The 24,563-nt window shown below is 39.2% G+C and overlaps 1 pseudogene; it reads left to right on the top strand.

The window, feature by feature from the left end:
- The first annotated feature begins 1,335 nt into the window (after window positions 1-1,335).
- LOC145165064 (dehydrodolichyl diphosphate synthase 2 pseudogene) lies at window positions 1,336-2,016 on the top strand (annotated as a pseudogene).
- The last annotated feature ends 22,547 nt before the right edge of the window (window positions 2,017-24,563 follow it).

The following is a 24,563-nucleotide window of genomic DNA, read 5'->3' as shown; positions in this document are numbered from 1 at the left end:
TGGATATTGGGCTAATGGACTCCATAGAGGATGGAGTGGACGAAATCGATGGGGAAACCCATTAGAATTCGTCCAAGGCCTCTAAAGGAGGAGTCCATGGGCTGCTTAGGGCCTAAGTAGTCAGATTAGGGTTTCCTAGTTCAAAACCCTAATAGCCTCACATATATAAGGATCCCTAGGGCACCAAAAACGTGGTTGAAGCTTTCCTTAGGGTTCCTGGACGTTTTTTGGTGCCTCCTTCTCTTCTCCTAAGTCATCCTCTTGCTCTTGGTGTTTGTGAGCCATTAGAGGTGTGACACTTGTGACACTAAGCTTTCAGAAGCCAATTACAAGAAGGAATAGATTGTTATTACTACATAACAATAAAAGGTAAGATCTAAACCCTATTCTTATGTTAATATTGATTATCACATGCTAGATCTAGGGTTTATGGCTTTGGATGATTATTGCATGTTCATTAGACAAACTAGATCCAAAGCTTTAGGGTTTGCATGTACACCATAGGAATGATGTAGTGCTCAAAACCCATCAGTGGTATCAGAGCCTAGGGTGTTTGTTTGATGTATTTGATGCTTAATTGTTCATTGCTTGCTTGAAAATCGAATTTTTTGGTTTCTGACTAGCAGACTCGCCGAGTCCATGAATGGACTCGACGAGTAGGTCCTACTCGACGAGTTCCATTGTGGAGTCGATAAGTCCAGGGCTCTGGTGCCGGGATTTTTGACTTTTCTGCCAGATTTTGTTGAGGATAATTGCCAAAACTCGTTTTTCTTGCCAAAATCCGAATTTTTAAGATTGGAATGATTATCCTCATCAAAATTGATGGATTTGGTTAAATATGGATAATATAGGATTATTATTAGTCAAATATTTGACCTAGTAAGTTTGAAGAGTTTCAATTTACACCCCTTAGGTTTTATAGTTTATAACAAAACTTCAAAAATGGTTCCTGTGGTTTTTGAAAATATCAAGTTTAGTCCCTAAGTTCAAAAAACCTCACAGATGGTCCCTGTGGTTTCAAAACTTTTTACATTTGGTCCTTCCGTCTCACTCCGTTACCATTTAGCCGTTAAGTAAGGGGCAATTTTGTCATTTCACTACCTAGGGACCATTTATGAGGTTTTCTATTACTTTTTTAAAAATAAATAAATAAATAAATAAAATTTAATATGGGTCCCACCCCATCTTTCACACACACACACACACACACACACTCTCTCTCTCTCTCTCTCTCTTTCTCTCTCTCTCTCTCTCTCTCTCTCTCTCTCTCTCTCTCCAATCTGCATCCCTAAAACTGAAAACCCTCTTTCATAATTCTATCTCTTTCCCTTTCCTTGCTCTTGTCTTTCAAACCCCTTTTCTCTATCAACCAACACCCCCCGTCATCATGTAATCACCGACGACCAATATACCGGAGCTAGAATCACTTCGCCGGAGGAACTGATTGTTACTCCGGTGGGACTCCATCGCGAGTTAATGTCGAAGCATGTTGCAGTCATCATTGGCGGAAACAGAAGATGGGATCGGTCAAGAGGATTGATGCCTCAGGTGGGCTACTTGACAGGTGCCGGAGCATTGAAGGTCGTGGTAGATATGTGTCGTAAGTGGGGAATCCAAGTTCTTACAGTCTTTGCCTTCTCATCTGACAACTGGTTAAGACCCAAAGTATGTGTAATATCGAAATTGGATTCCAATTTCATCAGAACTTTGTGGGTTCAGTCGATTAATCGGTTGTGTTTATGTAGGTCGAAGTCGATTTCTTAATGAGACTGCTTGAAAACACATTAAAAGATGAAGTTGCTTCAATGTCGAGGTAATTGACTAATTTCCACCGCTTTGAATAAGTTTTCGTTCAATTTCAATCCACTTTCAAAATGGAATTCCGATGACAGGGACGAAATCCGAGTTTCTGTCATTGGAGATGTATCTAAGCTTCCACAATCATTACGAAATTTCATTACACATTGTGAGAACCCTATTCTTGGTAACTTACGAGTCGCGATGGGTGGTTCTTGATGGCTGCTAGTCACGGTCCAAGGGTAAAGGATAAAGGTTGGTGGGTATTTGTGGTGGTGTTCTGTAGCCGAAGGGTGGATTGACGGTGGCATTTGGTGGCCGGAGATGGCAGTTGGTGAGCTTCTTCTCTCGCTTTTCCATCACAACGATGTAGAGAGAGAGAGCGTGTGTGTGTGTGAGAGAGAGGGGGGTGGGACCTTTTAATATTAAATAATTTTTTTTTTCTTTTTTTAACAAAAATAAGGCAAATCTTCATAAATGGTCCCTGTGGCAGTGAAATGACAGAATTGCCCTTCACTTAACGGCCAAAAGCTAACGGAGTTAACGAAAAGGACCATTTGTTAAAAGTTTTGAAACCACAGGGACCATCTGTGAGGTTTTTTGAACTTAGGGACTAAACTTGATATTTTCGAAAACCACAGGGACCATTTTTGACGTTTTGTCTAGTTTATATTTGAACTTTAAAAGTTTTAGTTTTGAAATTTAAATAGTTAAACCCTAATATTTTGAAAGGTTTCAAAATTTGTCCTCAAGTTTTGGAATTTAAATTTTTGATTAAAAGGTTAATTTGGAAATATTTAAATTCTAAACCCTAATGGTTTTGAAATGTTTCAAAACTTGCCCTCAAGTTTTGGAATTTAAATTTTTGATTAAAAGTTTGATTTTTGAAATTTTAAATTCTAAAACCCTAGCTGATGGGTTTTGAGCAGTACATCATTCCTATGGTGTACATGCAAACCCTAAAGCTTTGGATCTATTTTGTCTAATGAACATGCAATAATCATCCAAAGCCATAAACCCTAGATCTAGCATGTGATAATCAATATTAACATAAGAATAGGGTTTAGATCTTACCTTTTATTGTTATGTAGTAATAACAATCTATTCCTTCTTGTAATTGGCTTCTGAAAGCTTAGTGTCACAAGTGTCACACCTCTAATGGCTCACAAACACCAAGAGCAAGAGGATGACTTAGGAGAAGAGAAGGAGGCACCAAAAAACGTCCAGGAACCCTAAGGAAAGCTTCAACCACGTTTTTTGGTTTAATTTAATAAACCAAAAAATACTAGGTGGTTTAATTTAAAATACTAGGTGGTTTAATTTAATAAATTATACTTTTAATTTAATTAAATATAAACTATATCATTATGGATTTATTAACTCTCTTTTAATTATACCTTTAATTAACTTAATAAAACCATAAGGGTGTAATTTGACTTATTTTCTTATTGCTGCTGAATCAGAAATGTTTTGGCGCACTGATCGAGCAAATTTGTCTGATAAATCAATGTCACATCCTTCTATGGGCAATGGCAACATTGGAAGTCCAGAATAGTTTTCTCTACGCAAGAGAAAGGCTGAGTCTGAGATAGTCCCGTGTACCATTCCATAAAAATCCATGTGTTTCTACTGCTTAAAGAAGGGCATTGGTTACGAAGCTGCCCACACTACCTAAGAGATCTAAGAGATGGGAGAGTCAAGATGTATGACTCTGCTTTAGGCAATATCCACTATATAACTCTATTAAGTTCCTATTTGGAGATTCTTAATACATGATGTGATAAGATTACATTTCGATGTTTTGAAGGATCGAAGAAAGGAAAGGAAGCTTACAGGAATGAGCGAGCTGAGTCTGATCGCGAAGAAATGGATTACGATCGCATGGATTCGATGATCGGATTTTGAGGTGCTGCTTAGAGTTATGATAAATTCTTAGGAATATGTAATAGCATAGTTTTCATATGCATTGTAAGGATATATTTTTCTGCAATAAAATAAATTTTGATTTTATCTTATTTATATTTCCTTGCAATGGCAATTGTGAAAATTGATGTTTGTATGTTTCTATTATAAGCAATATTAAGTGGATGTGATTCTTAGTTATGTTATTTATGGTAGCGTCGTGATTTTATAAGTAAGGAAAGATTCCCATCGCCCAAGTTTCAATTGGATAGAAGCTTGGAATCATATGATTTGAATCATGTGATGTATGGAAATCTTGGTACTTAGAAATTTTAAGGCCAATTCCTTGACAAAGAGTCAAGTGAAGGACTAGGAGATCGAGTTCACAATGTTGTGCACTGGTCAAGTCCACCATAAATAACAATAAGATTATTCGTCATGATTTACTAAAAGTCTAGTAAACGTGATTATGCTTACAAGATTAAGTGTAATTCTGAATCATTGAAAAGTTTCAATGAATGGCAGAACGAATAAGAAGAAACAATTAGGCAGAAAGATAAAAGGTTCTCCAATCTAAGAAGAAAGGAGAGTACTTTTGTATCGTGTTTTATGATCGTCTTAAAGATTATAAGAACCATATTACAATTCATCCTCTAAGGACATATTGGTGTATTAGTATGGCTAAGAAGGGGAATGGGAATTGTTGAAATGGTTAAGTCAATAAGATGAATCGTACTTCGTACCAAAATCAATTTTTAGAGTCATACTCCAAGATTGTGAATTGAGTGACATAATCTTAAGTAGGAATGTTCTTACACTAGCATATTTTGGTAAGTTGTGATGTCTTGGATAAGACAAAGACCAACTAGTACCAAATTGTGTGTAGGTTTGTCTTGATAAAGACACACACTGACTCTTGAATATTTGTTTTGTCAAGAAATGTTTCTTGATAAGAGAATCTTATATGTCAGGAGGTCAGTGGGAGTCTAAAGATCTTGAAAAGTTTCAAGAACAAATCAAGAAGTAAACCTATTAAACACTAGCACACGACTTGAGGATTGTAACCTATCGTGTTGACAAAATTTCATTTTTGTGCCAATCCAGTTGAGTGATTATGCATATGAGTTCTACGAGTTCTCAATTGAATGCATAAGGGCAAACACCTTGATCAATGAAAGTACATTGACTAGCATAGGTGAGCTGCTAAATAACTTGGAAGCAATGGTGGGACCCTTGATGGCAAGAAATTAAGAATGAACAAGTTCTGTCCATAAGAGTTTGAATTTGTCACAAACATTATCTTACGATTATGCTTATGATAAATTTGCATGGATAGGAACACATGCACCATAAAATCTAAGTGTCATAAGGTTTCTCTCCTTCATGAAAATGATTGTGAGGAAACGCTTTCACTAAGAGAGATTTTAAGGAGATAGCGATTATGTAAATTGCATTCTCAAATTCGATTATGATTACGACATCCCTATTCATAGTTCGAATTGTGAGATTTGGCAATTAGTCTGAACATTTGGGACTTAGTAATATAAGTTTTGAATTAGTTTAGACACACATGTGAGCTGTCTAAGGAAATGTGTGTGAGTTTGAGAAGCTTAGATAAAGGCTTATCGAAGCACATCGTATTGGAAATATGAACTTTGGAAGTCAATTAGTATTGTCTTTTAGAAGTCCAACTGTTTTCTGAATACGTGTCAAAGCTAGTGGGAGCATAAATGTTATGTTGGTATGGATATAATCATCATGTTAGTGGGAGCATGATTATTATTGCAAGTTAGCAATATTAATTATAGAAAAACAAAAGTTTCACTTTGCAAAGTTGCAGGGGTTGAAAAGTTGTTTTTGCTATAATTAAGGGAGAGAATGTTATACTTCGTTTCCAATCTAAAAGCTTAGATCAAGAAATTTTAATTGAGTTTAGTCAAGTATATATTTATTATTTGCATTCTCAAAGTTCGATTATGATTACGACATCCCTCTTCATAGTTCGAATTTTGAGAACACGTCAAATAGAAATATTATAACAATATTATAGCAAGAAACTGGTAAAGTATCACGTTTCTCATTATGAATCGTATCCCATACACTTCGGGTATATGATCGATTGCATATGCTGTAATATTCGACTGTTCTAAAATTTTCCAAATGCCTAAGGCATTAAGAGGGAAAGAGGACTAGAATCGGATTTGACTGAATTAGTTAAACAACTGTCAAGGATAATTTAAGGTTCGCCAACGATTGGTCACTTGTGGACAGTTAGAAGTATAGTCATGGATGGACCATATTGACATTATTATGAATAGATAAGATTCTATTTAAAATGAGTTGTCATATAGAAAATATGGAAATGTTTCCATATTGGGAGTTGGACGTTAAGAGTTTATGTCTAGATTAGAAACTTTTATGCAAGAAGGATGTTCAAAGGAATGTACTTTGAATGTGAGACTTCACATCTATGGAATTGTCTTGTAACAATCTCCAATAGAGCATTTTATAATTTCATTGGCCGAGTCTTGGTGACTTTTGTGCCGTGACATTACGAAAGGACCGTTGCATAAAGTGTAAGAATCTAACATATTCTAGTAGTGGCGAGAATTTTGTAATCTTACACTAACTGATAAGGATTAGGAATTATGAAATGAGTTTTGTTGAAAAATGTTCTCAATAGATCTACTTCACAAGGTAAGGACCATAGGTAAACATAGTGTGCATGCTTGGTGCATGGGACAACTGTGGTTATAATTCAAGTAATAAGTTGATTACTCGAAACATTATACAATGAATAATCTGTAATCAATATGGTGACTAAATAAAAGGAGTTTTATTTATACTCAAAAGTTTGGGGCCATATTGGATTCGATTATTATTGTGTTTCACTTTGCATGTTTTAACTTCATGAATAATAAGATTATTTGAACGTTCCACAGTCGCTCATACTTTGGAAGTAGGTATGAAAGAAGATTGTCATGAATTGGTTGTAGATTGTCTGAAGTGCATTAGACATAGCAAAGGTTTGCTGCAACGTTCATGAGTGCTTATGAATATGATTTGAGCATTCGATTAAACCCACGCTCACTTGGATCGCTTCATGGATTTTATCACGAGTGATTGGTGAGACGATAATATCTTATATTCTTGAAACCGAGATGTGTGAGTTGTATCTTGCGAGTCGGTTGCACATTGATAATATGTAAACGCACCAGTAACTTGGTGTTATAAAACATCTTGTTGTGTGTAATTCGGTGAGTGAGTACAAGCGAGCATCGAGTCGAAGTTTATCCGTTCCTTTTACCCAATGTAGGATAAAATCGATATATGTGGGCCCCTTGATGATTTAGTGATGACAAAGGAAAATGCTCGGCCGGGCCAGGACTGATTTGATTTGTTCAATTAGTCAGTCGTCATAAATCGGAAATTGGGAAACAACACATAGACTGAGAGAATGATTTCAATCCATGTCTCACATCTATACGATATCTAGAATGGAGGAATATATGATCCCTTATCTAAAGGACGCATATCTTATAAGATCAAAGTTGACAGCGGCTTTTGAAAGCTGCGATTGCTGATCAGGATCTGAAGTCATGCGTAGAATAGTTATTAGGCTTATCCAAGTGGGAGACTGTTGGATTAGTGTCTAAGCCCATAACTATTTTGGTATGTACTTGACCCGATTGTGAGCATGGTCCTTTTGGGTTGCCTTCACCATAACAACTGATAGGATGAATTAAGGAGAAAGAGGATTAAATATGATTTATTAATATATATTATAAGAATAATATATTAAAAGAGAAATCATATTGTTTAATTAATATTAGTCATGTGCTATGAAAAGGCCGTTCGTCTTAATCTACCGTCTAACGAAACTCTAGTTATCTATGGCGACAAACCCGGCACGAACCTTCATATCATCTCGAGTATACAAGCCCAAAAGTACTTACGAAAGGAATGTCATGCATTCCTCGCTCATGTAGTCGATATGAGCCTAGATACGAAAGACATAAAGAACATCCTAGAAGTATGCGACTTTCCCGACATTTTTCCAGAAGAACTACCAGGATTACCATCACAACGTCAAGTCGAGTTCAGAATCGACTTAGTTCCAGGGGCTACCCTAGTAGCCAAATCGCCCTATCGTCTAGCACCAACTGAGATGTAGTAGCTATCCGGTCAACTTAACGAACTGCTCAGCAAGGGCTTTATTAGATTAAGCTTCTCACCCTGGGGAGCACTGGTCTTGTTCGTGAAGAAGAAAGACGGATCGTTCTGTATGTGCATCGAATACAGAGAACTAAACAAGCTTACCGTCAAGAATCGTTACCTTCTACCTCGCATAGACGACTTGTTCGACCAACTGCAAGGGGCGAATTACTTTTCAAAGATTGATCTGAGATCCGGGTATCACCATTTACGAGTGTTAGAGAAAGATGTTCCCAATACAGCCTTCCGAACTCGTTATGGACACTACGAGTTTGTAGTGATGCCATTCGGATTGACCAATGTGCCCGCAGTATTCATGGACTTAATGAATAGGGTGTGCCGTCCTTACTTGTATCAGTTCGTCATTGTATTCATCGATGACATACTTATCTACTATCGAAGTAAGGAGGAGCATAGTCAACATCTACGTCAGGTCTTAGAAACATTACGATCAGAGAAACTCCACGCGAAGTTCTCTAAGTGCGAATTTTGGATTCGAAGAGTCGAATTCTTGGGTCACGTGGTTAGCGAAGAGGGAATTCACATGGACCATTCCAAAATAAAGGCCATTGAGAACTGGTCAGCACCTAAGACGCCTACGGAAATTTATCATTTTTCTAGGCCTCGCTGGCTACTATCGCAGGTTCATTCAGAACTTCTCTAGGATCGCGAAACCGCTTACTACATTGACCCAGAAAGGCGTGGCCTTTGTCTGGGAAGAGAAACAAGAAAAGGCGTTCCAAACACTGAAGCGAGCCTTATGCAGCACACCGATACTATCCCTCCAAGAAGGGATAGAAGACTTCGTGGTTTATTGCGATGTATCCAACCAAGGGCTTGGTTGTGTTCTTATGCAATGAGGTAAGGTCATCGCCTATGCCTCAAGATAGCTAAAGACACACGAAGTCAACTACACCACACATGATCTTGAGTTAGGAGCAGTGGTATTTGCTCTGAAGATCTGGAGACACTACTTGTATGGTACAAAAAGCACTATCTTTACAGACCACAAGAGCCTTCAACATATATTTGACCAGAAGGAGCTCAATATGAGACAACGACGGTGGGTCGAGCTACTCAATGACTACGAATGCGAAATTTGTTATCATCCGGGTAAAGCCAACGTAGTAGCTGACGCCCTAAGTCGGAAAGAATACTCTGGTCGTAGAGTCAAATCATTGACTATGATTATCCATTCACATCTGTCCACACAAATTAAGGAGGCTCAGCTAGAAGCCTTGAAACCTGAAAATGTGGCGGGTGAATCCCTGAGAGGGATGGATAAAAACTTGGAAGTCAAGGGTGGCAGAGCCTTATATCTTATGGATCGGATCTAGACACCGAGGCACGGTGGTTTAAGAGACTTGGTCATGACCGAAGCGCACAACACTCGATATTTCGTCCACCCAGGTTCAGATAAGATGTATCTGGATCTCAAAAAGTTATACTGGTGGCCTAACATGAAAGCAGAGATTGCTACCTTCGTGAGCAAGTGTCTTACTTGTGCCAAGGTTAAGGTCGAATACCAGAAACCCTCAGGTTTACTACAACAACCGGAGGTACGAGAATGGAAGTGGGAGTGGATCACAATGGACTTCATAACCAAGTTGACAAAGACAACGAGTGGTCTCGATACCATTTGGGTGATCGTAGACAGGTTAACAAAGTCCGCACACTTCCTGCCTATTAAAGAAACTGGCAAGATGGAGAAACTAACGAGAACCTACATTAGGGAGATCGTACAACTGAATGGTGTCCCCATATCCATTATCTCTGATAGAGATAGTAGATTCACTTCAAGGTTCTAGCAGTGGCTACAAGGTTCCCTAGGAACTAGGCTGGACATGAGTACAACCTACCATCCGCAAAACGACGGAAAAAGCGAGAGGACTATTCAAACTTTGGAAGATATGTTGCGAGCATGTGTGATAGACTTTAGGAAGGCATCGGATACTCATTTACCCCTTGTCGAGTTCTCCTACAATAACAGTTATCACACGAGCATAAAGGCTGCTCCATTTGAAGCCCTCTATGGCCGGAAGTGATCCCCTCTGTGCTGGGATGAGGTGGATGACACCCAGTTAGCTAAAGGACGAGTTCCAGACAGCACTCTCACAGGTCCGGAAATCATTTGGGAAACGACAGAGAAGATCGTTCAGATTCGTGAACGATTGAAAGCCTCTAGAGATCGACAGAAAAGCTACGCAGACAAGAGAAGGAATCCTTTAGAATTCCAGGTTGGTGACCTTGTTCTATTGAAGGTCTCACCCTGGAAGGTCTTAATACGCTTCAGAAAGCGTGGAAAGCTAAATCCAAGACACATAGGGCCTTTCGAGATTCTCGCTAGAATCGGCCCTGTAGCTTACAAACTCAAACTACCTCAAGAACTTAGCAACGTACACCCTACTTTCCACGTTTCGAACCTGAAAAAGTGTCTATCCAAAGAGACTCTTGTAATCCCACTCGACGAAATCGAGATCAACAAGAGCCTCAACTTCGTGGAAGAACCAGTAGAGATCATGGACCGAGAGGTCAAGCAAACGACGCAAATCCATATCCCAATAGTGAAGGTTCGTTGGAATGCCAAGCGGGGACCTGAATTCACTTGGGAGCGGGATGATCAAATGAAACTGAAATATCCTCATCTTTTTCCTTAGTTATCTGTATTTGCTTAAACTCTAATTTCGGGACGAAATTCCCTTTAACGGGGGGATGATGTGACAACTCGAAACTTCTATCTTGTAAAGCCATTCAATTCAATCAAAAGTCAGACTTGTTTATGTTGACTTTTAGCTTTGTTAAGTGTCCGTTTTAGAGTTCTAAGCCTAGTACACTCAAGGATTGGGTGTTAGGAAGTATTTACTTGAGTTCATTGAGTTGCAATAGAGCCGGAACCACCTTCACAAGGAGTTGACGGTCGCAAACTAGGGTTTATGGCCGTAAACCCATGTTGGCCGTGAACCCCTCTTCATATGCATGAAGATCCTTCATTATTCTTCATTTCTCACATCTTCAAGTCAAGAACTCTCATTTCTCTCTCAAGTATCATCAAGGATATCCTCCTTGATCTTCAAAAGTGTAAGTGATTCTTCCATTATTTCTTGATATCCTTCTTATTCAAGTGAAACCCTCTGATTTCATCCATGAATTCATCTCTTTTGGGTTTAGATCTTCAAATCATCATCTTTACACCGAGAACACCAAGAACACACACTTGTTCTTGGGGTCGTAAACACCTTCAAGACTTCTATTAAGTAAGTATCCTTTCCATACACTTGTTATCCATTAGAAACTCTTGAATCCCCATGAAACAAACACCTTTTAAGCATGATTCTTCAAGAGTTCACGACTGTGAACCCTTCATGTGGCCGTGAACCCTTCATAAGATCATGGTGGCCGTGAACCCTTCAAACCATGGCCGTAAACCCTTCATAGGATCAAGCCTAGGGCCGTAAACACTTCATGTGTGACCGTAAACTCTCCTATGGTCGTAAACACATATAGTGTGGCCGTGAACACCCTTTCATACAATCATATGTGATTGTAACACTTCATTCCAAGTGTTTCCTAGTACCTAAGGTTGTTCCCTTGCATGATTAGTTGTTATATACACTAATTATATACATATATGTGTCATTATATGCTTAATAGGATCCGTTTGTGCTTGATACTTCACTTGGCATACTTAGCATTCTAATCGATCTTTCGAATCACTCACTACAGGTGAGTTCATACCCCTAAACTTATCTTTTAATGATTTTAAATGCTTTTATGGGGAGGGGGGATACAAGTAGAAAACATTATAGTTATAATATCAATCACATGTGATTTATAACTTTCAAACAAAAGGATTACTTAGACTTCAAAACTATGTTATCAAACAAACTGTTTCAAATCATTTTATAAACTGACACCGAGTCATAAATAACCATTCAAATGGTTAAAACTCTTTTATATGATAAACTCTTTATCGTTTTACAAAACTCTTTTAAACTTATATATTATCAAAATCATGTCTATATAGATATAGTTATATAATTAAGGTTGAAAGGGCTTAGGACTGATAACTCGCTTTATTTCTTGTTCCTTGTTTGGTTGTGGATTTAGGGTATCAGTTGTTTGTCCGAGTGTTGTTTAAATCTTAGTTATATATTATGTATATGTATGTAGATATAAAATGTCTTCCAATCAATTCAATACCTTTGGGTAGCACAGGTGTAGAAAAATGATCAGTCATTCAAACAACAATACTAGTAAACTATAATAGGTATAGTTTAGAGGATTACTACTTACTATTTCTAGAACATTGAAACTTCAAGAGTCAGTTCATACATGAGTCAGTTCAAACATACTATAATTAGAACAAGAAGGAACATACTATAACTAGAACAAGAAGGAACATACTATAACAAGAACAGAAATAACATACTATACACTAGAACAGAAGGAACATACTATACATTAGAATAGAAGGAACATACTACACTAAAACAAGAGCAATATAACATTAATGTGAGCCACTACTTCATGACATTGGAAATATACTGCTGTGTCACGTTTTGTAACCAGAGTCTCCTGGAGGGAGAGCGTGAGTTTGTGTATAGATCTATACGGGATTGACCATCCTACACCTTGCTGCTAGCTACAGTGGGACCTGAAGGTCTACGGGTGACAAATGTCATACCATTTCGATGTCTTTGGAACATCGTGTTTTATACTAGTCAATCAAGCATGGTTATAACCTCATCACATTTTACCTTAATTAAACAAGTTGGTTTTAAGGTAGTTAGTACATCTGTAGTTACTATATACAATACTACGGTACATCTTCATTTTTCCCATTACATTCATATAGTGATCTTCTCACATAAACGGTAATTTAAACTATTTTCTGATAAAGATAGTCATACACTTGGGAAAATACTCACTTTTAAAAAAGAGCAAACATACAGAACAGTCGGGTCTTGGTAGAACACTACTTTCCATTTTTAGTAGAAAATATAGGATTTTCTAGGAAGTATACAAACATTTACATCAAACACTTACAAACTTTACATCAAAGACTTACAAACTTTCATCAAACTTATACACACATTTGACACTAAAATACTTATGAACTCACCAGCTTAAATGATGATCTACTCTTTCAAAATAACTTGTATTCTTAGGTCACCAGTAGATAGGTACACTGGACCATGTTTTGAGAAGACAGGGCACATTCGAGACTCGTCTTTTATTTTGATTCATATTTTGGTGTCTTTCAAACTTTACACAAAACATACTTGTATTAAATTATATTATTAATGCAATGTATGATGTTGTTGCTTGTTTTACTATTGTGCATTGTTATGATACTGTACATTACGTCCTCCGCCCCCAAACGTTTCCGCCGTTCTGGTGTGGGGGTATGACAGATTGGTATCAGAGCTCTGTTTATAGTGAATTAATTATATTTACCCATAAAACATATACAACTATAAACACATCGGGATTAAAATACTCTGACGAAGAGTTTATACTTTTTAAATAATAAAATATTTAACTAAAGTATACATACATGCATTCATACTAGGATCAGTGTCATACCAGACAGAATAAAAGTATTGCGGTTGTTGGACAACACAAGTAGGCTTGGGGACATATGATCAGATTTGGGAGTGATATAGCCTGATCAACTATATCTTTCCGAGAAGTGATTAGCATGTGCCTAGGAATGGTTGTAGTGTTGCAACAAGTATCAAAACTTACCAACACTACTACAATGAAAACTTTAGAACAGAACATAAACTTCAAATACTATAGGAGTATTTTGTGTTACTATAATTACTTATTTGAGAACTAAAAGGTCTTTACTAGTAGGTCAATAATTGCTGAGTGGATACGCTAAGGTTATATGTGACTAGGGTGTCATAGACTCAGAATCTGTAATCTTTGCTTTACTTCCTGTTCCTTTTTTGGTTGTGGACTTAGAGTTAGGGTCACTTATTCGAAGGTCTATTCTGTTTCAGTTACATATGACTGGTATGCACTACGCAAGTATTGAAGTAACTAGTAAGGATCGTCCTATAATTATCTTAAGTAGTACGTCTATTAACTATTTCTTTTACCCCTATTCTCACGTAGATAACATGGCTGGCTTCCATCTCCCCGGCGACCCGTACTTTCCCAACCAAGGAAATGGTGGATGGCTCAATGTAGAGCCAGAAGAGAATCATGAAATTCCTTTAGATGATGACTTCGCAGAAAACTTCCTAGAGGATTCTGACTCCGAGCCAGAAGTCAATGATCTACCCCTAGTGGCTCCAATCCCAAATCCTAACCCTCGTCCGGCTTTTCAAGGCCCGACGCCTTTGTGGGCTGAGAACTTGGGTAGATGGAGTCAAGAGCAGGGTCAACCCTTACCCTACAACGGAGACCGAAGCTTCTACAAACTAAGTGAGGGAGGCTCTGTAGACAGAATTATTCCCATCTTGGTTCGCCGAGTGGCTCGAAATGTTGAGCTAGGAACGACAACCATTTAACAAACCGTAGAGCCTGATGCAGACACAAACGCCAATACGGATCGTATTCGCAATCTTGAATTTGCTCATGGGAGAGCTATGAGAGACAATGAGGCTCTGCAGCAAGAGCTAGCTGCAACTCGAGCTGAAGTCATAGAGCTCCGAGCATTCCAGATAGTGTATGAAAGACACCTTCTTGATGTGGAGCGTCAGCTGGCCGAATTAAGGGTTCATCCGAGGGGTGCCCGTCGCCAGTAGGAGATGCTCTACTCATCCTTTCTTTTGGTTTAAGGGATAGCCTTCTTACCTATGCTCTAAGTAGCACTTTTCCCTGTAAATATTCCTGTACTGCAAGTACTATTTCACTAGATCTTTATGCTGTCAAAATTTTCTTATTCTGGTTTGATGTAAGACCTACTTCAAGGTCATTTTCCCCGGACTTGTTACATCTCTAATGCCAATATTATTGACAGACATCTAATCTCATGGGAAATCTTTATCCAAATGCTTTCATTCTGCTATTGTTAGATCTTCATTACAATCATACTCTCATCTGTTTTGTTGGGCTATGGTGATTTAGTCCATGGACCACTCTCATTATACTCACAATTGAATTCTTACTATCATCCTCATCTTTATAAACTTTTAGTTGAAAGATGCCTCCACGTCAATCACTGAGAAATAATCCTCCGGTAACTCCAATTCAACCACCATTACCTCCTCCATAATACAATCCAGCAGCTATCCAAGCTGTAGTGGTTGCGGCTGTTACGGCAGCCCTAACTCAATTCAACACCACCAGTACTAGCGGGAGTGGAACAACTGTGCATTCCACTCCAAGTGATGCTCCCGTGCGCTCTAGAGAGTGCTCATATAAGGACTTCACTAACTTCAAGCCCAATACCTTTAACGGGACTGGAGGAATCATTGCCCTCTCGCAATGGTTCGAAAAGACAGAATCGATCTTCGAGATCTGCTCCTGTCCGGAAGGGAGCAAAGTAAAATTTGTTGCCTGCACCTTCGCGGACAGAGCCCTGACATGGTGGAATAGCCATGTCAAGTCACTAACCCTGATAGTGGCTAATGCAATGTGATTGAGGAATACTGCCTGAGGGGCGAGGTTCAGAAACTTAAACAAGAACTTTGGAGCCTAACCATGAAGGGCTCCGACATAGTTGCCTACACCGCCAGGTTCAACGATCTGGTGGCTCTATGTCCGGGAATGGTCCCTACTGAGGGAAAGAAAGTCGAGAGGTATATCTGGGGGCTGGTGCCTCCATTCCAGGGGAATGTCTTAGCTTCAAACCCCACTACCTTCGACACTGCCAAGCCATTGGCACACCGGCTCATCGATCACGGAGTCCGCACACCGACAACGACAAAAACCCTTGCCATCTTAGAACCATCCAAAGCCGCTGGCAACAAGCGGAAGTTTTGGGACAACAAGAAGAAGAACAACGCGGCGCAGAACTTTGCCAAGAAGCAGGAGGTCGTGGCTATTCATGCCGCGGTAGCACCTACTGCCACTGCGCCGATGAAGCAGTATGCGGGAAGCTTACCCAAGTGCAACAAGTACAGCTTCCACCACAATTGACTTTGTCGGGAAATGCAGTGCGCTAACTGCAACAGGAAGGGGCACACTGCCCGTTTCTGCAAATCTCCGGCTAGGCCAATCACCCAAGTCCCTGGCGTTGGTATGGACCAGGCTTGCTACGGATGTGGCGAGATGGGTCACTTCAAAAGGAACTGCCCGAAGGCAGGGAACGCGGGCGGAGTGGGAAGAGTTTTGGCTATAGGCCACGAGGAAGCGGTAGCAGACCCTATAGTGGTCACTGGTACGTTTCTCCTTGATAACTCTTATGCATGCATACTATTTGATAGTGGAGCAGAGAGGAGTTTCGTGAACCAGAAATTTGCACACTTACTTAAACAAAAACCACGTGCACTTAAAGAACCGTTCACTGTAGAAATGGCTAACGGAAAGACTGAGAGAACTAGAAGTATATACATAGGTTGTACCCTAACTCTAGATAGCCATTCATTTCCAATCGACCTCATGCCGGTCTCAATTAAAAGTTTCGACGTCATTATCGGCTTGGATTGGTTGAGTCTTCATCGTACTGACATCATGTGCTATGAAAAGGCCGTCCGTCTTAATCTACCGTCTAACGAAACTCTAGTTATCTATGGCGACAAACCCGACATGAACCTTCGTATCATCTCGAGTATACAAGCCCAAAAGTACTTACGAAAGGAATGTCACGCATTCCTCGCTCATGTAGTCGATATGAGCCTAGAGACGAAAGACATAAAGAACATCCCAGAAGTACGTGACTTTCCCGACATTTTTCCAGAAGAACTACCAGGATTACCACCACATCGTCAAATCGAGTTCAGAATAGACTTAGTTCCAGGGGCTACCCTAGTAGCCAAATCGCCCTATCTTCTAGCACCAGCTGAGATGCAGTAGCTAGCCGGTCAACTTAACGAACTACTCAGCAAGGGCTTTATTAGATTAAGCTTCTCACCCTGGGGAGCACCGGTCTTGTTCGTGAAGAAGAAAGACGGATCGTTCCGTATGTGCATCGAATACAGAGAACTAAACAAGCTTACCGTCAAGAATCGTTACCCTTTACCTCGCATAGACGACTTGTTCGACCAACTGCAAGGGGCGAATTACTTTTCAAAGATTGATCTGAGATTCGGGTATCACCATTTACGAGTGTTAGAGAAAGATGTTCCCAATACAGCCTTCCGAACTCGTTATGGACACTACGAGTTTGTAGTGATGCCATTCGGATTGACCAATGTGCCCGCAGTATTCATGGACTTAATGAATAGGGTGTGTCGTCCTTACTTGTATCAGTTCGTCATTGTATTCATCGATGACATACTTATCTACTATCGAAGTAAGGAGGAGCATAGTCAACATCTACGTCAGGTCTTAGAAACATTACGATCAGAGAAACTCCACGCGAAGTTCTCTAAGTGCGAATTTTGGATTCGAAGAGTCGAATTCTTGGGTCACGTGGTTAGCAAAGAGGGAATTCACGTGGACCATTCCAAAATAAAGGTCATTGAGAACTGGTCAGCACCGAAGACGCCTACGGAAATTTGTCATTTTTCTAGGCCTCGCTGGCTACTATCGCAGGTTCATTTAGAACTTCTCTAGGATCGCGAAACCGCTTACTACATTGACCCAGAAAGGCGTGGCCTTTGTCTGGGAAGAGAAACAAGAAAAGGCATTCAAAACGCTGAAGCGAGCCTTATGCAGCACACCGATACTATCCCTCCCAGAAGGGATAGAAGACTTCGTTGTTTATTGCGATGCATCCAACCAAGGGCTTGGTTGTGTTCTTATGCAATGAGGTAAGGTCATCGCCTATGCCTCAAGATAGCTAAAGACACACGAAGTCAACTACACCACACATGATCTTGAGTTAGGAGCAGTGGTATTTGCTCTGAAGATCTGGAGACACTACTTGTATGGTACAAAAAGCACTATCTTTACAGATCACAAGAGCCTTCAACATATATTCGACCAGAAGGAGCTCAATATGATACAATGACGGTGGGTCGAGCTACTCAATGACTACGAATGCGAAATTTGTTATCATCCGGGTAAAGCCAACGTAGTAGCTGACGCCCTAAGTCGGAAAGAATACTCTTGTCGTAGAGTCAAATCATTGACTATGATTATCCATTCACATCTGTCCACACAAATTAAGGAGGCTCAGCTAGAAGCCTTGAAACCTGAAAATGTGGCGGGTGAATCCCTGAGAGGGATGGATAAAAACTTGGAAGTCAAGGGTGGCAGAGCCTTATATCTCATGGATCGGATCTGGACACCGAGGCACGGTGGTTAAAGAGACTTGGTCATGACCGAAGCGCACAACACTCGATATTTCGTCCACCCAGGTTCAGATAAGATGTATCTGGATCTCAAAAAGTTATACTGGTGGCCTAAATCTAAGACACGTAGGGCCTTTCGAGATTCTCGCTAGAATCGGCCCTATAGCTTACAAACTCGAACTACCTCAAGAACTTAGCAACGTACACCCTACTTTCCACGTTTCGAACCTGAAAAAGTGTCTATCCAAAGAGACTCTTGTAATCCCACTCGACGAAATCGAGATCAACAAGAGCCTCAACTTCGTGGAAGAACCAGTAGAGATCATGGACCGAGAGGTCAAGCAAACGACGCAAATCCATATCCCAATAGTGAAGGTTCGTTGGAATGCCAAGCGGGGACCTGAATTCACTTGGGAGCGGGATGATCAAATGAAACTGAAATATCCTCATCTTTTTCCTTAGTTATCTGTATTTGCTTAAACTCTAATTTCGGGACGAAATTCCCTTTAACGGGGGGATGATGTGACAACTCGAAACTTCTATCTTGTAAAGCCATTCAATTCAATCAAAAGTCAGACTTGTTTATGTTGACTTTTAGCTTTGTTAAGTGTCCGTTTTAGAGTTCTAAGCCTAGTACACTCAAGGATTGGGTGTTAGGAAGTATTTACTTGAGTTCATTGAGTTGCAATAGAGCCGGAACCACCTTCACAAGGAGTTGACGGTCGCAAACTAGGGTTTATGGCCGTAAACCCATGTTGGCCGTGAACCCCTCTTCATATGCATGAAGATCCTTCATTATTCTTCATTTCTCACATCTTCAAGTCAAGAACTCTCATTTCTCTCTCAAGTATCATCAAGGATATCCTCCTTGATCTTCAAAAGTGTAAGTGATTCTTCCATTATTTCTTGATATCCTTCTTATTCAAGTGAAACCCTCTGATTTCATCCATGAATTCATCTCTTTTGGGTTTAGATCTTCAAATCATCATCTTTACACCGAGAACACCAAGAACACACACTTGTTCTTGGGGTCGTAAACACCTTCAAGACTTCTATTAAGTAAGTATCCTTTCCATACACTTGTTATCCATTAGAAACTCTTGAATCCCCATGAAACAAACACCTTTTAAGCATGATTCTTCAAGAGTTCACGACTGTGAACCCTTCATGTGGCCGTGAACCCTTCATAAGATCATGGTGGCCGTGAACCCTTCAAACCATGGCCGTAAACCCTTCATAGGATCAAGCCTAGGGCCGTAAACACTTCATGTGTGACCGTAAACTCTCCTATGGTCGTAAACACATATAGTGTGGCCGTGAACACCCTTTCATACAATCATATGTGATTGTAACACTTCATTCCAAGTGTTTCCTAGTACCTAAGGTTGTTCCCTTGCATGATTAGTTGTTATATACACTAATTATATACATATATGTGTCATTATATGCTTAATAGGATCCGTTTGTGCTTGATACTTCACTTGGCATACTTAGCATTCTAATCGATCTTTCGAATCACTCACTACAGGTGAGTTCATACCCCTAAACTTATCTTTTAATGATTTTAAATGCTTTTATGGGGAGGGGGGATACAAGTAGAAAACATTATAGTTATAATATCAATCACATGTGATTTATAACTTTCAAACAAAAGGATTACTTAGACTTCAAAACTATGTTATCAAACAAACTGTTTCAAATCATTTTATAAACTGACACCGAGTCATAAATAACCATTCAAATGGTTAAAACTCTTTTATATGATAAACTCTTTATCGTTTTACAAAACTCTTTTAAACTTATATATTATCAAAATCATGTCTATATAGATATAGTTATATAATTAAGGTTGAAAGGGCTTAGGACTGATAACTCGCTTTATTTCTTGTTCCTTGTTTGGTTGTGGATTTAGGGTATCAGTTGTTTGTCCGAGTGTTGTTTAAATCTTAGTTATATATTATGTATATGTATGTAGATATAAAATGTCTTCCAATCAGTTCAATACCTTTGGGTAGCACAGGTGTAGAAAAATGATCAGTCATTCAAACAACAATACTAGTAAACTATAATAGGTATAGTTTAGAGGATTACTACTTACTATTTCTAGAACATTGAAACTTCAAGAGTCAGTTCATACATGAGTCAGTTCAAACATACTATAATTAGAACAAGAAGGAACATACTATAACTAGAACAAGAAGGAACATACTATAACAAGAACAGAAATAACATACTATACACTAGAACAGAAGGAACATACTATACACTAGAATAGAAGGAACATACTACACTAAAACAAGAGCAATATAACATTAATGTGAGCCACTATGTCATGACATTGGAAATATACTGCCGTGTCACGTTTTGTAACCAGAGTCTCCTGGAGGGAGAGTGTGAGTTTGTGTATAGATCTATACGGGATTGACCATCCTACACCTTGCTGCTAGCTACAGTGGGACCTGAAGGTCTACGGGTGACAAATGTCATACCATTTCGATGTCTTTGGAACGTCGTGTTTTATACTAGTCAATCAAGCATGGTTATAACCTCATCAAATTTTACCTTAATTAAACAAGTTGGTTTTAAGGTAGTTAGTACATCTGTAGTTACTATATACAATACTACGGTACATCTTCATTTTTCCCATTACATTCATATAGTGATCTTCTCACATAAACGGTAATTTAAACTATTTTCTGATAAAGATAGTCATACACTTGGGAAAACACTCACTTTTAAAAAAGAGCAAACATACAAAACAGTCGGGTCTTGGTAGAACACTACTTTCCATTTTTAGTAGAAAATATAGGATTTTCTAGGAAGTATACAAACACTTACAAACTTTACATCAAAGACTTACAAACTTTCATCAAACTTATACACACATTTGACACTAAAATACTTATGAACTCACCAGCTTAAATGCTGATCTACTTTTTCAAAATAACTTGTATTCTCAGGTTACCAGTAGACAGGTACACTGGACCATGTTTTGAGAAGACAGAGCACATTCGAGACTCGTCTTTTATTTTGATTCATATTTTGGTGTCTTTCAAACTTTACACAAAACACACTTGTATTAAATTATACTCCCTCCGTCCCGTATTAATAGTCTATATTTCCTTTTTGGTTTGTCCCAAAATAATTGTCTACTTCTAAAAATAAACATGTATTTTACCATAATAGCCCTCATTGTTAGTTAAATTACCATAAAATTAAATGCAACTACCATAGAATTAAATGCAACAAAAGGGTAAGACTGTCATTTTATTTAATAAAGTTAATGATAATTAATGTTTTCTTAAACTGTGTGTTTTTTGTCTGTGGACTATTATTTTGGGACGGAGGGAGTATTATTAATGCAATGGATGATGTTGTTGCTTGTTTTACTATTGTGCATTGTTATGATACTGTACATGACGTCCTCCGCCCCCGACGTTTCCGCCGTTCTGGTTTGGGGGTGTGACAAAGGATGAACTCGGCGAGTCATAGACTGAACACCTTCATACGGATGAAGATGAACTCGACGAGTTCAAGGATGAACTCAACGAGTCGGTTGAAGATAGTCTGATGTGTTGTTGAAGGCGAACTCGTAGAGCTCTTGCTAGACTCGATGAGTAGGGACGGGATTGTGGCATTTTGTGGACGTGGGGACTCAACGAGTTGGTGGACCAACTCGGCGAGTCTGGTCAACCAGATGTTGACTTTGACCAGGGTTTTGACTTTGACTTTGACTTGGACTTGAGTGACCCTTGTAAGGGTCATGAGTATGAATTGATAACTTAGAAAAGTTGTCGTGTAGGGATTGAGGAGTCGAGGAGAGTCGATTTTCACGCCGAGGGCAGTGCAGACACTACACGACATTGAGGTGAGTTACCTTCAAGTAGAAGCGGGTCTAAGGCACCAAGGCCGACCCACTAGTAGTTGATTATAGTTGAGATGATTGTCTTTGTGATAATTGTTTGGTTTGTTACTACCTGATATGCTCTATACGCCAGTATGATATGCTATAAGTGTTAGTGGTTTTAGGAGGGGAATAGTCCCATGATTCGGTCGTTAGTACCGAAGGGTAGGTCGGACACCCCAGATATGTCTGACAGCATGATTATGATATGTTATTATATGATAGTGGTAGGGTTGAAATAGTCCCCGTGACCGGGTGAGATAGACCGGATGGTAGGCAGGCACCCCAGAACGACCTGACACGGGTAGGTCAACACCCCAGAATGGCTTGACATGGGTAGGTCGGCACCCCAGAATGGCTTGACACGGGTATGTCGGGCACCCCAGAATTGCCCGACAGTATGTATGATTGTATGGTATGTGGTATGATGGGGGAACTCACTAAGCTTCGTGCTTATAGTTTTTAGTTTTGGTTTCAGGTACCTCTTCAGCTAAGGGGAAGGAGCCGGCAGGGTAGCAACGCATCGCACACACATGATTTCCGCTTTGAGAACCCTGGGATTGTACTGTGACATTTTACTATTTTATGTTATGGTTTTCGAGACTTGTGATTTGTGACTTGATGTTTTGAAATGATAGTAACGATTTTTTCCGTAAACTATTTTTGTAGGTAATATAATGTTGGGTTATGAAGTGTTGTGTCATTGGGCCTTTTGTCTAGGTCTATTGTGTTCTCGGTTATGGGCCTATCCAGCCGTTTTACATTTATTAGGGTTTACTATATATAGTGCATGCATGCACCTTAGTATGTATGCTTTTTACAGTTTTATTCTTTTGATCGTATTGTAACCCTGGCACACCTCTATAGTAGCAATTCTTCATAGAGTTCTTCTGAGGTCGTGACTGATTAATCATTCGACACAAGCATTAATTCATCTGGTATTTTTACTTTCATCGTGTTCTTGATTTATCTGTTTAAGAATCTTATTGATCTAAACGTTTTAATCTCATCAATTGGTATCAGAGCAGGAGGCTGTGTAAATCATACACATCTGATGAGAATAAAGTTCTCTTAGATCGCCAGATTCAAACAGATATCAACGAATTAATAACAAATAACAGGAAACAAAGAACACCACGATGAATCAAACGAATGTCGAATGATTAATATGCTCCACCTCAGAAGAACTCAATACGAATTGCTACTGTAGAGGTGTGCTAGGGTTACAATACTTTTACAAGAAGAATAACCAAAAGCGTAACAAATCTGATGCATGCATGCATCATAAATACTAAACCCTAAACAAAACAAACGGTTGGACATGCCCAAACGGTGTATACAATGGACCGATCTTAGCAAGCCCAATGGCGCAACACATATACCCAACAATCTCCCCCTTTGCGCCAGTTGAGGCGAGAGATCACTTCGGTTGAGTAACTGTGGTTTTCTTCACAGTCTTGAACAGTTTGGGGATGATGGCAAGAAGAGTTTGTCGAAAGTTAATGTACCACCGAAGCATATCTGTAAACATCTTCTTATCTGCTTCATTGTTCTCATTGCACCTGTGTATGATATCAAGAATATGCTCCAAGCAGGAAGTGGAGAACAGGTGTTTGTCAACAAGAGCGAACAGGCATTTTTGACCTTCGCCCCTGATGAACATGATTGTATGGAACTGTGGGTCGATTTTACCCATCATCATCAAGTTGATGTCGCTTGCCTTCCCAATTGGTTTGATAGATGTCCTCCTTCTCAAGGCAGAGGCGATTTCCTGATCTATTTTTGCGACTTCATGAATATAGCACACCAGCATTCGCTTAATGTAATCAATGATTGGCTCATACTCTTGTTGGTTAGTTAGTAAAATGTTATTCAGGAGAATCCAATCATGAGGATTCAAAATTGGAAGATCAGTGAGGGAGATTATGTGAACCGAACTGTCCGAGCCTCGGGTCACTTTGAATTTAACATTGATATGTTGGATTAATGTCTAAGTCCATAACTATATTTGGTATGTACTTGACCCGACCCGGCATGGTCCATTTGGGTTGCACTTCACCGGCACAATTTATATGGATAGTCTTTTGAGAATAGTATATTTATGATTTATATTAATATATTATAAGTTCTAATATATTAATATGGAATCATATTATTTAATTAGTATTGATCAAGAATTAATTTAGAATTAATTAAGTGATCAAAAAGAACTAATTAAATATGGACTCTTATATATATGGAATGGGCCAAGTTCATTTAGGTTGGGCTAAGCTTTCATGGATGGTCCATGGAGCTTTTAACCCATGGATCCTATGTAAATGAAAGGTCATGGGTATTTGGGTTTACATGGATGTAACCCTAATCCTCCATAATATATAAAGGGGTCCTTGGCT

The sequence above is a fragment of the Lactuca virosa genome, chromosome 3 (assembly GCF_052849685.1).
Source record: "Lactuca virosa cultivar CGN04683 chromosome 3, Lactuca_virosa_CGN04683_v6, whole genome shotgun sequence".
Taxonomy (NCBI): Eukaryota; Viridiplantae; Streptophyta; class Magnoliopsida; order Asterales; family Asteraceae; genus Lactuca; species Lactuca virosa.
The sequence above is the reverse complement of the archived record's forward strand: the minus strand, read 5'-3'. Positions and strand labels throughout refer to the sequence as shown.